The 17,356-nt window shown below is 36.0% G+C and overlaps 1 pseudogene; it reads right to left on the bottom strand.

The window, feature by feature from the left end:
• Positions 1-11,898, bottom strand: part of LOC118569863 — a 47,858-nt pseudogene extending 35,960 nt beyond the window's left edge.
• Positions 11,899-17,356: the final 5,458 nt, after the last annotated feature.

Genomic DNA, 17,356 nt, shown 5'->3' with positions numbered 1-17,356 from the left:
ACAACTTGTTGAACATGGAATAATCAAGCCACTACATACATCATAGAACCTTCACCCTGTGTAAAGGTCTGCACACTACCAAAGGAGAAACAAAAATTTCAACCCAGGCACAAACCCTTTAATTTATACTAGTGTCTAACTACAAGATTTGCTAGCGCAATAGTGGCACAAAATTTGAAGGAGTAACCAACCAGTTAGAAGACCCAAGATGGAATTCATGCCCAACACTGCTTGGGTGATTCAGAAGCAGAGTTTAGATAAACCAGGGTCCTAGGATAAAACAAAATAATACTGTTTTTTAAAGGCAATAAAATTACTCCTAAGGACAACTTGCTATACTGTTTCATCAGAAAAGTTTCCTTTTGTAGCAGATGGCACACATAGAGACTTACAACCAGATATATACAGAGAGTGAGAGACCTTGGAATATTCAACCCTAAATGTGAGGTCTCATTCAAATCCCTCCTCTCAGGGCTCAAGAAATCTCCTTGGCTGTAGAGGCAGAAAGAGTGTAAGCCAGTGGAGATTGAGAATACCAAGAAAACAAGACCATCTAAACAACAGGACCAAAGCACATTTAAACTCAGAGACTGAGGCAGCATGTAGAGCCTATGAGTTTGCACCAGATGGAGTTCTAGAGCTGAAAGATATGGAAATATGCCCCCATCCCTAACCCAGAAGCAATCTCCAACTAATCAGCACTTGCAAATGAAAATTTAGTATCTTACAAGAGTGTCTCATTAGGGGAACACACTACACATGCCCAGAAGTAGATGGCCAAGAGAAAATGAACTCAAAGATATCTTTGCAGGTTCCTTGTTTCACAAAATAGTGTTAATGCTTTTCCTTTTAAAATTATCTTATTATCTTATATATATATATATAAAGAGAGAGAGAGAGAGAGAGAGAGAGAGAGAGAGAGAGAGAGAGAGAGAGAATTTTACCCTACAGGTTCATTGCATATAAATTATGGCTTCCAATTTAAAGTTTTCATGGGATTTCTGAGTGTGTCGTCAAGGGGGTCTATGTTTCTTTTGCCTTCTCTTGGCTTCTTTTCCTGTTCTTAGTTTGTTTTGCCCAAATCTGATATGCTAGTTTTTTATCTTATTATAGTTTATATATTTTATTTTATTTTATTACTGTCCTTTAGAAGCCTGTTTTTTCCTAATAAGAGACAGAAAGAAGGTGGATTTGGATGGTAGGGTAAGTGGGGAGGAACTGGGAGGGGTAGAGGGAGAGGAAAATTAGAGTATATTATAATATAGCATCAGGATATAATATGGGAGAAATAAAAATCTTATTTTTTAAAGCTAAAGTGGAAAAAAAATAGAAACTTCGCATTCCCTCTCCTCTTCCCTGTCCCTTATCAAAGTCCTGCTTCCTTTTGGCTTTTATTGGCCCTTTCTGGACCTGCTCTTTAGCAGTAATATGTGAGTGCTGTAGACAAATGATAGCATATTATGTTAAGAATTCTGAATTATTACATTCTAGTCTGTGACCTGGAAAGGGGAAATATTAAATCTAAAATATATTCAAGCATAAGCAAGTGAGTGGAGGAATCTCTGATTCTTGGCCAGTCTTTACAGGGCTTAAGTCAGATCCTATCCGTTAAGTGAATTTCTTTAAGTGTGAAACAAAAGGCAAAATTTAGTTTTGTTCATTTACAAGATGGGGAACTTTTTAAACCTGCTGATTTCAGTGCTGAAAAGACATATTTAGTTTGAATTTTCCTCAAAGAAAGCTTATCATCATATAGGAACTATAAAGCTAATCAAATATACAAGCACACAGATATGTATGCATGTGAATGGCTATCAGTCATCTGTGGATGTTTCAAAGGCTGCCATAGTAATATGCAGTGATTTCTAGAGTAATAGGCATAAACTCAAGTAAGCCCAATTTCAGGCCATAATCCTAATGAGCAGATAAAGATGTATCAGCATGATCCAAGAACCTCTGGGCATCCAGCAAATTGGCCATATGTTAATTTTACTCTCATGCTGCTTTCAGAACTAAAATGTAGCTGTACTGAGAAATACTTGTGTTGTACTATGGCAAGGTTGGTATTTCTATGCTTTCTAAATGTCTGGACACACAGTAAATCAGACACAGGAAGATTTTCTAACTTTTCCAGTAATTATAAGTCCAATCATACACTGTACAAACTATCAAATTAGGTGGCTGACCACTGAGACCCATTTTCTAATGCTACTCTATTCATTCTACAGAAGTTCAGCACAGCAATACAGAGCATTAGATAGCAACAATAATTGTTTCTAATACAGGGACTCAAAACTGCATGTATTTCAAAACATAGTTCCTTCTGATTACCTCAATGACAATGTTTTTCTAGTATACACTTTATTATTAACACTATTTAGAAGGAAGTTGACATAGAGAGGTTAAGGACTGAAGGCAGGATACATCCATTCAGATTACATTTGCTGAACACTTAATAGGTATGAAAAATGAGGTATAAAAAAAAAAAGTCTTTCAAAATAAGCAAGCCACTATAAATAAGCAAATACTAAGTATTTCACTGAATGAAAGTCCTAAAAGAATAATTTCTCAAACTATTCTAAAATCCAGAGACTGGTGTAAAAGCCTATGAAAGGGCTTCCTGGGAATAGCTTTAGAGTTAGATCTAAGAGGATATGCAAAAGCTTGAGGAGAAACTGAAAACAAGGACAGTCTAGACAAAGTAGCATTCTCTTTTTGTTTTTGGCAGACATGAAGTCTGCAGGTGCCTTGTTCTTGATCTTCCAAGCCTCCTGGACTATGAAAAGTAAGTTTATTTTGCTTATAAGGGACCCAATTTGTGACACTTGGTTACAGCAGTGCACATGTATTCAGAATAAGAGGCAGTGTAGGCATAAGGAGAACACTTATTATTACCTAAAGGGTATAGCCTGCCTTGAAAGGAAACCTTGATGCCATAGGAATCTACATCTTCTTTAGCTCCTGCAACTTCTTGCTGTATAAAGCTATGTCTGGGCCTAAAGAGGTTTCTTCAGGATGGGAGTGATTTCGAGTTGAAAGTGGATTTAAGCCCAGACCCCTGGAGTTCAATTAGGGTTCCCTTGGGTGTATTTGCAAGATTCTTGAAAGTTTCAACACTGAATCAATCTGGATGCACCCCACTGGGCCCAAAGCATTGCACTCCAGAGCCATCTGTCAATCAATTTCCTTTTCCCAGTAGCTGGCTGCAGAAGAAAGTAATTGGATGCCCATGGGGGGTTACCTTCTGAAACATCAGTGTTGATAAACATCAATTTCTTTGATAGTAATAAGGATCAAAGATAATCAGACTACAAGCAAACCAGATGGGAGTAAGTCCTTGAGGAGTTCACAGAATTGCACCTCTCATGTGTGTGCCGCATGAGAATAACTGGTACTTACTTTTCCAATTGCAGTTCCTGTCTTAAGTGATTATTCCTATTCCCCACACCTGCTTAGCCACAGTACAGATATATCTTCCACAATCATTGCATTTGTCTAAATCTGCTTTTTAAGAATTAGATTTAGAGAGTTCATTCTCCAAAATCAATACTTCAAGCAGTTGTCTTTACATATAAGAGGAAGGCATTTCTCCCTGTTGACAAGTGTTTACCCCAGAATGTTCTAAACTACAGTGAGTGTAAAACTGTATATCCCTTTTACTGAATTCATTTCAACATATACAAGCACATTTTAACTCTGTTTTCAACAAGATGTATTATAGTTTTCAATAAAATGGTGAAGGATGACAAAGGTCAGTTTCATTTTATCTTTACATGTACTAAAAAGTACAGTAATGGAACAAATTCATGGTACATGTTGATTTTCACCACTGAAAAGTTTTTGTTGTATAAACTAGATTATTCTTTTAAAATACAGATGATGTGTTTGTTGGAGGAGGGAAGGATACAATGTGTGTGTGTGAGCAGTGCAGGCCCACACAACACAGTGCATTTGTGGACCTGAGAGGACAACTTTAAGAAGTCTGTTCTCACCTTCCACCTTGTTGGGAGGGACCTCTCCTGTTTTGGCCATGCTAAGTACTTCAGACTAGGTAACCCTGAGTTTACTGGCTATTCCCCTACCTGCAACTCCCACTTCACTGTAGGAATATTGATGCATGTGGCTTGCATCTGTTTTTTTTTTTTTTTTTTTCTCTCTGGGTTCCAGAGATCAAACTCAGATCCTGGGGTGTGAGTGCCAACTTTCTTCTTCATTGAACCATATCACCTGTCCATCTTCCTAAAATTTCAATAATGATGCCCATTTTTCGTATTGTTCTGTTTATTTACTTGCCTGTGTTGAAGAATTACTTAAGAATTTCTCTAAAACTATATTCAATGTATGTTCTGAAACTATATTCAAACTATAATCTATATTTGATCCCTACCATCACACAGAAAGAGATGCCATTTTAAAAAAAAATGAGTTTGCTAAATTATATGAAGTGAGTATATAATTGAAAAGTTGATATGCTTGAACCAGTTTATTTTCACAATGCATATTTCCTTCCTAAACCCATTTTTACTGTTTTAATTTAGAAATAAAACATACATTTACTCTGAGGGGAAAATGTTTTTCTTCAGCAATGAAAGGACATATTTTACAATGTGCTTCAATTTCCTTCTCAGTGAATATGAAATCAAGTCAGTTCAATAAAAATTATTTAACATCAAAAAACTTTTCTAGGAGTTTAATTTCATAGAATATATTAAGTCATCGAGTGGAAACTGCATCCACTTGCAGGTAAGATCACCTTGGGTATTCTGAAGTATATTAGAATTTTATTTTAATCTCATAAACATTAGGCATAAAAGGTTAGGCAGTCAGGCTCTTAGTCAATCTGTCTTGGTGGAGTTACCCTCAACTTCATCCAATCATGAAGGTTTCCAAGTACAGGTGTATCTACTTTTTTTTCAAGTTAGATTAGGAGTGATCTATAAGTCACAAAAGATACATTTCTTCTAAAGAACCATTCCAAAATCCTATCAAACCACTTCTCTTCTGTCTCATTGTTTAAAATAGGCTCACAAGGCTATTGATAGCCATAAGAATGACTCTGGAATATATTATTGTATGGTTTTATGAATCCATTAAATTAAAATAAAAAGAAATACCAAAGAAAAATAGACCAAAGCAAAAACTGAGAATAAAAACAAAATCATGTACCTGTGTCTTATGAGTTGTACCATAGGGATAAAATAGTTAAAGCTTTGTTTGGAGTTAGAAAAACCTGACTTTTAAATCTTGCAACTTTGACAAGATATTTAACTTGTGCTCTTGGTTCCTCCTTCTGAGATGTATGGTAATTATTCGGCTAACACATAAGGTTGCTAAAAGGATTATGTAACTTCAGCTGTGCAAAATAGCACCCCATTGCTTGGCACAGAAGAAGATTTAAATACAGCTTAGTATATTGCAGTATGATGAAATTTGAAACTTTAACTCAGCTATGTAAAAATATAGAAAGGACATTCTCCTTGAAAAAAAATTCAATCTCAGTTTTACCAATATCACAGCAGTATTCTCATAGTGTCCTCTATATTTCCATGGGTTTGGGATACAACCAAACTTTGACCCTGGAATAAATACTGAATGATGGGACACATTCCTTCATAGTCCACAGATAATGGAGGAGTATCAGAATGGCAAATAGAGAAGAATTCTGCAGTTTATTCTTACCAGATTCTGTCTTGATACAGAAATATGTTCTAGAGCTATAAATATCCAAATACAAATGATTATTCACATATTTTCATTGTCTCACATCTAAAGGAAATAACAAAGATTTCTATCATTAAATATCATAAGTATTTTTGACTCTTTAGAATATGTATCTTGAATTCATAAACACCGATAATCAGACATTCTCATATGAAAATTAAAGATCATCATCAGTCATTGACCTTGGAAAACTGACTTAAAAAGTTGTTGTGTCATTAAGAAAGAAATATATTTGCAATGTGGAGGTCTCATAGTTTTAGTGTGACTTTAAAAGTCATTAGCAAGACCAGAATCACTTACAAATATCACATCAGCATACCGCCATACAAGAGCTATGACATGGGCTAGGAGCAGGGAGAATTACTAGTTTCCCTAGAATTGCTTGTGTGTGTGTGTGTGTGTGTGTGTGTGTGTGTGTGTGTGTGTGTCTGTGTCTGTGTCTGTGTCTGTGTCCATGCATGAGCAAGTGCCTGAGTGCATGGTGAGGGAGCTTAAAAATTGCATAATCACTCCATGTTACTTATTACAGAATTAAGAAAATAAGAAACTTTTACTCAGATGATATACACTGAAAATTCTGATTTTCCTATCATATTAACACTTGCATCTATTTCTTTCAATTTGGGCATACTTTTTTTTTTACTGCAGAAAGCTCATTCCAAAAGTTGGAGACCTTGAGCTTTTGCTTTTATAAGTCAGAATCATACAAAGTTTTGCCAGTTTTTCTTTCTTTCTTTCTTTTTTTAAATGTTTTAAGCACTAGGCACAGTGTCTTGTGCTTGTTATCTCAACATTTGGCAACCCAAGGCAGGAGAATTGCTATGAGTTTAAGGCCGGCCTAAGCTAATTTTATTTTCATTGCTCTGATAAAACACTGTCATCCAAAGCAATTTAGTGTTCAAAAATGTCCATTTGGCTTATATTTCCAGGCCACAGTCCATCACTAGGGAAGAGATACAGCAGAAACTTAAGAAGGAACCTGAAAAAGAAACTGTAAAGGAAGGCTATTTCCTGGCCTTGACAAGGCTGTCTTTCTTACACAGTCCTGGAGCACTTGCCCAAGGAATGATGCCACCCACAGTGAGCTGGGCATTTCTGTATCCATTAAGATGATGAAGACTGTTCCCCACAGTCATGGTTACAGGCAAATCTAAGCTGAGTAATGCCTCAGTTGAGATTTCCGAGAGAGAGAGAGAGAGAGAGAGAGAGAGAGAGAGAGAGAGTGAACTCAGGCCAGGCTGAGCTATGGTGCTCAAACCTTTCTTTGATGCAGAAAAAAAAGAAAAGAAAAGGAAAGAAAAAATGATGGAAATAAATTATTTATTTGAGAAAGAAGACTTGTAGAGAAATTTTGTTGAATGTGCTAGGTTGTAGAAGCACACCCTTTGCAGTGGAAGTTTTGAAATTTCTACTGCTCTTAACATAAGCATTTTTATGCATGTAACAATTATTTATGCAGTAAACATATTTTCCTTCATCCCTATTCTGACAAATTAATTCCAAATCTAATGCTGAGAGATTGATGTGAGTCTGCCATGTTCTAGTTCTCCTGTGACCAATATCTACAATGTTGCTGCTTCTTAGTCATTCCTTTATGAGCTTGTGACCTTGCTGGTCTCTCTGTCTTCCCTTCTAAACAATGACAGTAAGTCCTTTGCTAAGGCTCTTCCCTTTTGTCTGTCCTATGTTTAATCACAACTCTTACACCAAAATTACTACCCTCTTTTTTTTTTCTCAATATTTTAAATTTTAACTTTCACAATCCTAATTGGAGGAGCTGACATGGCTAGCTAGCAGAATTCTGATTCATCCCATCTACTTACCATGCTCTGCTGAGACCTCCCATCTACTTACCATGCTCTGCTGAGACCTCTGCTCTTCAGAACCAAAGAAGCAACTAGTCAGCACAATAGGTCTCCTGACTGCTGTTCACAGGGAAATTCAAATTCAGATGGGTTTTGACTAGCAGGATTTTTTTTTTTTTCAGGGATGGAGGTGTTCTAGTTTCTTTTCCTTTTTTTGTGAAAATTGAGTTTTTTCCATACAATATATTCTGATTGTGATTTACACACACAAATTCCTCCTAGATCTTTCCTACCCACCCACCCAAATCTATACCCTTTCTTTCTCATTAGAAAACAACAGACAACTAGAAAGCAAAAACAAACACAACAAACACACAAACAAAACCATACAAAGCTGAGTAGGAAAAAACAAGCAAGCAAGCAAACAACAACAAATAGGAAGAATACCCAAAGAAAAAGCACAAGAAATGCATACAGACTCAGACACACACAGAGAGAGACACACATACCCATGTATACACATACACATACAAACACACACAATTAAACACACACACATATACGCACATACACATACAAACACATACATATACAAACACACATACACATACAAACACACACACACATACAAACACACACACAAATGCATACACATAAAAACACACACACATACATAAACAAACACAAAAAACATGAACACACACACATACACATGCAAACACATACAAACATACACACAAACACACACACATACACATACAAACACACACAAACACATACACATACAAACACACACACACACACACACACACACAACACACCTTGAACATATAGAAATCTTCTAAAAACAAAAAATTGGAAACCATAATATATAAGCAAAAGATCTGAAAGTTAAAAAAAAAAAAAAAACAAGGCAATGAATTAATGAGGTTAAATGAAACAAAACAAAATCCTCTAAAATTACTCTTGAGTTTGTTTTGTGTTTGCTATCTCCTGCTGGGCATGGGGCCTGCTCTTAAGTGTGGTTGCTATGTTCAGTGAGACTCTATTGCAGAAAATTCATCCTTCTTCAGGAACTGGTTGTCAATTGAAGATAGCTTCTGGGTTAGGGATGTGGTCTTGTGTCTTCTCAGGGCTGGGACCTCCTGTGACATATGCAGATCTTGTTCATGCTGACTAGACAATTTCTAGGCCTGTTCTTTCATGGACCTGCTGCTTAGGAGGCATTTGCTCATATACTTAAACTTGTGGATCAATGTTTATCTGTATATTCCTTTCTTAAATAATATAAATTGTGACATTATGTACTAAATACAATTAATCAATCTTTTGAATGCCTTGCAGAGTCCTAACAATTTAAACTCAAGTAAAAGGAAAATTTACTTTGGTATATTAAACACAGACACAAGAAATGTCGATCGCTGAAGGTAATTCTAACATAGTGGATAGTGGATCCTTCAAACATAGCTTACTTCTCATAGAAAAATGGTATTTTCCTGGACAATGGCATCATTCTGGCAATTTTATAAATCTTCAATTGTTTAGCAATTTGTCACAATTCAGAAAATCTCATTAAATAAACATTGAAAAATCTCAATTACTTTTCTTTGTAAAATTAAGCTACATGTAATTGTTCAAACAACTTATTACTTTCCCCAGAGGGCTTTATTAATAATAGTTGTATCTACAGCTGCTGCTGAGAAGGAATAACAGGCTGATAGTGTGATTATGGTTATGTATTCCATAGAGACAATGCAAAGATGAAGATGATAAAGTGTTAGGAAGAAAAGCGATTTCTAGACTGACCATGTTCATTCAATTAAAATATGACACATTCAAGAACAGCTTGGTATGTGTCAGTGTAATATATTTTTGTGAGAAAGTTTTCAAGAAATTATAAAGAATGTTCAAAGCTTTCAGGGAATCAATAAAGGTCCTATGTAAAAGCAAAAGCCAAGGAAAGGCTAACATCACCACCACAGAAGTGAAGAAGGGAAAGAAAAAGATTTTGTGAAATCTTCCATATGGTAGTGTCAATGTCAGTGTTCAATGACACTTTGGTTTCCGCTATGTATATTAAACCTCAAAATTAGTGAAAAAAATGTATACTGCCCAGAAGGTAATTTCTATTACAGTAGATGGCTTCAGCAAAAGTTTGTATCTGTGGCAAGAATAAGGAGGTTCTTTTAGAGAAAATCATAATTTAAGCGGGACACATAAGAGATAAGATACAGGACAGCTTTATAAGGCCACAGCTGTGTTAAAAGTTTACCTTGGTAATAAATTCTTATAAAGATTCATTCATACAATAAATTATATGAACACAGATCACACATGAGTTGTTGTTTAGAGAACATGTTATATTCAAAAATTAATGTGAATAAGGGCTGAGGATATAGTTTAGATTTGGAACATTTGCCTAGCATGAGAAAAGTCTTGTTTCCAATCTCCATTGGCATAGACAATATGAAAAAAAAAATGTTGAGTACAATATTCTGTACCTGTAATTGCATTTAGAAGACTAATGCAGCAGAGTTGAGAGCCTGAGATCAGCTCAAGCTGTATGGTGACTGAGCACGAATCTTAAATGGTCTTATTAATAAAATCAAACCTGAGCCAGGTATTGGGGTAAACGCTGGAAGATCAGAGAAGCAGAACAAGCCACAGCTACCTCACCTCGCCAGTTCCTGAGCTGATCCTGTTTCCTCAGACTGGAAGCCTCTGAGTTCTTAACCAAATCAATCTCAGCTGAACTGCTTCTCAAAAGCCTGAAGCTTAACCAGCCAAAAGCTTAACTAACTTAGTTCCTGGTCCTCATGTCTTATATACCTTTTTGCTTTCTGCCATCATTCCCTGGGATTAAAGCCTCACTTCCTGGGATTAAAGGCGTGAGTCACCATGCCTGGCTGTTTCCAATGTGGCATTGAACTCACAGAATTCCAGAGGGATTTCTGCCTCTGGAATGCTAGGATTAAAGACGTGAGTGCCACCATTTTCTAGCTTCTGTATCTATTGGCTTTTCTTTTCTCTGAATCCAGATAAGTTTATTAGAGTGCACAATACTTTGGGGAACACAATACTACCATATTTCCCCTTTTTTGTCTAATATTTTAAAAAAGCTTGTAACTAATACAAGAAAAACTATATCCAGCAAGTATATACAATATATACAGTCAAGAATTATTTTAACAATGTCTAGTCAATTAACATTTGACAGATTCAGACAAAAAACTCTATTAATATATAACAATGTCCAGTTCAGTAACATTTGATAGACTCAGACAAAACATTTTCATTACTTATCCTATTTAAAAAAAGTAGTTCCTTTTTAAGAGTAGATTCAATAACTGACCTTTTTATTTTATCATATCCATATTCTCTCTTTTTTCTTTTCATAATAGATTCAGTAATCTACCTTTTGTCATTTTTATATCTTCGTCTTTTTCTTTGTATTGTAGATAAAATGATCTACCCATTGATTTTATTATTTCTTCATTTTTTTCTCAGATTAGAGTCGATGATCTACCTCATTTCTATATTCTCTTTTTTTCTTTCGCTTTTCTTAAAACAAAAACTCTGAATCTAATCTTGTTCAGCTTTTTTTCTGACCATTAACAATTAATAACTTGTAACCAACCATCATAAACAATGACAATATCCAAAACTTAAGCGACCAAAACCCTCCCATCCCACTTCTCGGGAATATGGGTGTTGTTTTCTTAAAATTACTTCCTGCTTTCTGTGGGTAAAGACATCTTTAGGGGATCCTGAAAAGAAAATTTTTGGGTTAATTGTCAAGTCCTGTATCATTTGTCCAGTTGCTGCATAATGAGAAAGTGCAGAGCTTGTCACAAGTTCTTGTTTGAGTAGTCTGTTGGGCTGGATTATCTCAGCTAGCCATCTCAAAGTTGTCCTGAACAGTTTGTAGTCCAAAGTCAATCTTTCTGTGATGTTAATCAGCTTAATGGTTTGACCATAGTCCATGTGGAATCATCTTTGTGGGCTCCTGTCATTTTTTGATGATTTCAAAGTCTCTGTTAGGCATGGTCATAGTACTCTTAGACTTTTTGTGTGTGTGTGTGCCTCCTCCATGGTTTGGAGCAATCACAGTCTGATAAATGTCTGTCTGTTGGAATCATGAACCATGAATGTCCTTCCCTAGAAGAGAAAATCTTCCCAGCAATTTCTCCCCACCATTTGTCTTGCCAAACTTTCCAAACTCACTTTTGCTGATGCTTTCTTGTAACATAATGGTCTTGGCAATTCTCCGAACAAACAGCAGTAAGCCCTTTCTCCCAGGTAGCAGCATCACCACAGTCACCAACACAATGAGAAGTAGCTTATAGCTCAGAGCAGAAGCCACCCCCTCCATGTTCCTGCTGCCACTGTTTGTGGCCTGGCTCTGGCCGTAGCTTCTCCTTAGAAAGCCACCCTAGTATATTTAAAAAGATATCCTAATAAGCAAATAAAAAAAAAAACATAGATGAAAAATGTAAATATGGTCCCATCATAGAGCAATTGGATGATGTAACAGGTGCAGTGAATACAGACTATGGACTTAAGTTGTAGCAAGCTGTAGCAGGGCCACTCACCTTGAACTCTCTGGCTCAATAGAGAAGTATTGGTGGCATGGAAATCCTTCTTAGCTTACTTCCCGCTTGTTCAATACCTGCTGATTACATAAGCGGAAGCATGATGCATTGTATTTCTATTCCACAGCTGATCTTCAAAGCAGTAGCCCTAACACCTAGGAGCTCACCTAATGTCCATAAGTTCAGCCTGCAGCTCAGACTCATTCAACTATAATCTATATTCAACAAAATCTGGATGTGGCACTGTACATTAGCTGGTTTCCATTGATCTACTTACAAGATGGATAATCTCAGAGATTATATTGAATATGTCTATGCCTTGTTTTCTGCATCTGAAAAAAAATGAAGAAATTAAAACAAAATCAGAAACCTTATTATAAAATCTTAAAATCAAAATATACTAAAATACCTATGTTTTGTGTGCTGGTATGATGATGCTACATTGGTAGAAAATCTCACATTTGATCCTTTTATTTTTGTTCAGGGAGGTCCCTGTGGCCTCCAAAACAATATAAGTTATTGCTACTGGTCTTGTTTATCCACCAGAACTAGAGGGTATAAAACTATATTGCTAATGACATCACATACTTCAGTCACAGGACATAGAGAAATCAAGCTGGAAATGAGCTGGAAGCTTCCTTCCTGCTGACTAGTTTTCATATCTCTGGAAGCTACTATGCAAGCTGCTGGGAGAGAAAAATTATCAGCAACCTTGCTCAGCTGTGGACTCTGCTTGCTACACTACTGTCCTGTCTGGCAGTATTTATGCACAGATATAATATTGGTATGACTGGTAAGGAGCAACTTACCCTATATAGATTGAAACTGATGTCCCCTCTACAAGATAAAATTCATATCTAATACTGTAAGCCACATAAAAAGCTGATGGCTAAATAAGTGGTAGCCCTTAGTGGGAAAGCTAACGTTGTGTGAAATGGACATGCTATGCCTAACAGACTATCTATGTTCATGTCCATAGATGAGTGATGCTCTCAGCTTTGGTAAGAGAGGTGTCTTTCTGCAGTAGACTACAGTCATCCACCACATAGTCTCTATTAAGGATACTTTTAAAATTATTATTATGTGTTTTAATTTTATACATCAGCCATGGGTTCCCTTGTCCTCCCCCATCCCGCCTCCACCCTCACAGCTGGGGATTTAGCTCAGTGGTAGAGTGCTTGCCTAGCAAGCGCAAGGCCCTGGGTTCAATCCTCAGCTCAAAAAAAAATTCTTAAGGATACTTTTAATGTCGACTTACCAAAATTAGAATCACCCAGAGAGGAAAGCCTTGTCTGAAGAATTGCCATGATTGCCTTGCTAGGTGTGGGGAGGCCCATCCAATTATGAGTAGCAGCTTCTGTGAGCAGGTTAACACCACAGATTGAAATGACTTGAAGGAAGATCATCTATTTCTTTTTTTTTTTTTTTTTTTTATTTGCTTGTCCTTCTCTCTAGCCACCAAGGTGATTGGGGTTATGGCTACTGCTTCTGATTCCTCCTTCTGATAGCAAAGAGCTTTCATCTTAGATTAGGGACTAGCAGGTCTCTAGGAACTTGCCATGCTTCCTGAGACAGACAGGGAGTACTGAGAAACCTGGACTGGAGGATTGAGTAACTATTGGTTGTGACACCTCAGTGAACTAAGTATTGATGCACTCAGCCTCAAAGATCAAGGAACTGCAGAGTTCTCAGATCTCAGATGTTATCTCTCTACTACCATTTTAAGCTGACTTTTTAAATATATATATTCTGTTCCTCTAGAGAACTTTGACGAAAACAGACTCATAACTGGCCAAAAGGCTGAGAATATGTGGATGTTGAGTGCTCTTCTTTAAATGTGACATCTAGACCCCTTCAGTATTTAAAGAACATCACGAAAGGGAGACTAGAAAGAAACACCAGGGAAAGGGCTGGAGGGTTGCAGGAGCTTGTTTTCCAAATGCAATATGGCCACTGAACTCACAATAGCTGCTCAAGACCTGCAAAAAACTGAGTCTGTCAGCATTCTGTCAAACACAGAGGAATGGTTCATGTGTCCTCACCCAACAGTGTAGCCCTCGGTAAGATGGCCATTCTCTTTTGAACACTTGTGCCTTTATAAGCAACCCTGAATTAAACTCACTGAGTCACCTAAACACATGTAAGAAGTGACTTTAAAGTATTTGTTTATTTGATTTTTTTTTTCAGGCAAGATCCTACATGTATAAAAGGCATGCTTAGAACTCACTATGTAGCTCATGTTAGTCCTTGAACTCATGGCAACTCTTCTGCCTCCACCTCCTGAGTGGAGGGATTACCACTGTGAGTCGTTGCATCCAGTCAAAGTATTCTTTTATTTTTATATAAATCAAGTTTGAGAATATTCATTTGCCAATTGATTGATGCTCACTTAATTCTGAATATATTATCCAGTGCTATGAACCCCCCCACACCCTCTGAGATCACCTGAGTGATCAGTTGTGAAAGAAGTAAATGAACACTGATGAAAGATTTCAATTCTACATTTAAACTTCTATTGTTTTGTTTATTCTAGCATTATTTCATGAATTCTAACACATCTAGCCTTTATCTAAGAAATAGATTGAAAAATAATATTTCTGGAATTATCATTCATGATACAAATTTGTGTTCAGACCTAACTTTGCAAAAGATATGTGTGTGTGCGTGTGTGTATTTCTTATCAATTTGAGTTTTACATTTGTTGACCTCAACATTCTGAAGATACAATATTGAGTATTAATACTCCAGAAAAATAAAATAGCATGCTCAAATATTGATCTGGAATTTAAATGTCTTTGTTTCTTGTTATGTGGTGCCTTTAATAGTAACACAATAAACCATATACTTCAAAATGTAGGCTACTCTGGCTTTCATTCATGCTTTAATTGTGTTTATGTTGTTATGACAAAATACTGTGACAAAAGCAAGATAGGGTAAAGAAGGTTTATTTTAATTCCTAATTTGGGGTTGCACAGAGAAGCTAAGGCTATAGGAATGTGAAGCAAGCAGTTAGCCATATCCACAGTTCAGGAGCCCAGAAAGAATGAAACTTTGAGTGTGTGTGCATTCAGATCACTTTCTCCACTCCCAGAAGTCAGGATCCCCTGCCTGGGAAATGGTGCCGCCAATAGTAGGAGAAGACTTTAGACTGCAATTCATTTAATTAAAAATATTAGAAATAGAGAAAGTTAATGGACAGACATTTGCACTCACTTCAATTTTTTTAAACTGTTATAGCAAGTAGGATCCTCTGCCTAGGGAATAGTGTTGCCCACAGTGAACAGGTCTTTTCAACTCAATTAATATAATCAAGATAGAACTTACAGAAATGGCCTCAAGTGAACTTAATCTAGATTGTCCTTATTGAGAGTCTCTTTACAGAGCACTATAGATTGTATTAAGAAGAGAATTAAAACTGACCATAACAATTTGTAGACATCTGCTGAATTTTATTTTGAACACAATTCATAACAAAGAATATGAAGTCATTTTTTTCTGATCTACAAATTTTCTACATTGCTCAAAAATTCTGTGAAATTTTGGTTAAAATACATGATTTTTTTGAAATCTATTTCTCTGGGGACAGCCTAAGAAAATGGAAAAAACCTAACCATACATATATGTACACACACACAGGTCTTTTTATCTTATTTTACTGTAAATCTCATTTACAATTTACCCAGTTGTGAACCACGATTAAAAAGAAATATTTTCATTTTTCATAAATAATGAATCAAAGAATAAGAAGTTATCCTCACTGATTTTTTTTTTCTTAAGTTCAACTTGCTCAGGAAAAAAAAAAAATAAATTAAAAGCCAGAACTGTTTGAAAAATAGGACAACTCATTTGGACAATTGAGGAAGCATACTAAGCAGCTTACCCATTAAAAAGGAAATGTTAAATTGATTTGAAGTTTATAATAAAAACAAATTTACATATTATTTGCATCCATCCTTGAAAAAAAAATCATTGAATGTAGAGAAAAAAAAAACATGCTTGATCAATTTAATCTATTCAATTAAAAGAGGCTATTTGGAATAAAAGTAATTAAAAATAAAACATTAGGTACAAGAAGTCTTAAGCTAAAATTTATTATAAGTTTAAATATTGGTTGAATATGAATGGTTGTCTCATGAATAAACAAAAGAAATAACTACTAAATCTGCCAAAAATATGACTAGAAACGTGACTGTGGTTGTGTGACAGGTAATGTAAGTCCTGCCTTCAAAGAAGCTAGCAGTGGGAATAGATTCTGGGAGCAAAAGGAGGAGGTTTGGGGTTTTATAGTTTGGCAGAGAGCGTTTAAAATTCCTTTCACTGAACTCAGATCTTAGATGCCAGAACTACTCAAATATATGTACACATACACAGCCAAGTATGTAAGTATGTTTAACCTGTAATAATCATTTTCATCATATGTGCATATAGGTACATATTTATATATGTCACAATATAGCTTGTAGGCTTGAAATATATGCCATCAAAATAATAGTAGAATACACTTCTGGCAGCACTCCATTATAGAACACATCTAAAGGCTAATTTGTAGGACCAGTTTTTAGAGACAGTCATTGAGTAAATTTATTAAACTGTATTTTAATGTTCCTGATACATATAATAACTAATGAAGACCATTGTTCTAGTAACTCTTTCAAAATTACATACATGTATACAATGTACTTTGATCATAATCCCTTCCATTATCTTTTCCTGTCTGTTTCTACCTACACTGAATTTCTTCTTCTGAAGAAGTCCCCCTACTTCTTTCTGTCTGTGGTCCATTACATCAATGGTTATTGCCCTCAAAGTGCGGATGGATGGGGTTTACTTGAGCAAAGATAAAGTATCATTTGATAACAAGAAATATGACTTCTTCTCACCATTAATTGCCTAAATCTTCTTAGGGAGGCATGGTGCTTTGTGGTGATATTTCATTTGTGCTGATTTGTGGTGATATTTTACTTGTATGATAATAAATAAAGTTTGCCTGGAGATCAGAAGAAATAGCAAACCATTTTAAGTAAACACAAAAATCAGGCAGTGGTAGCACATGCCCTTAATCTGATCACTTGGCAGGCAGGGTCTCTGTGTGTTCAAGGCTACTCTAGGGAACATAGCCAAGCAAGGTGACACACGCCTTTAATTCCAGTACCAATCATAGAGACCTGGAGGTCTATATAGACAGGCAGTGACAAGGAAGTGAGGTAGCCAGACTAAGAGCCAATGAAAGAGCAAAAC

This window comes from Onychomys torridus, chromosome 18, assembly GCF_903995425.1.
Source record: "Onychomys torridus chromosome 18, mOncTor1.1, whole genome shotgun sequence".
NCBI classification, from domain to species: Eukaryota; Metazoa; Chordata; class Mammalia; order Rodentia; family Cricetidae; genus Onychomys; species Onychomys torridus.
Note: the sequence above shows the minus strand (reverse complement) of the source record. Positions and strands in the feature narration are given on the sequence as shown.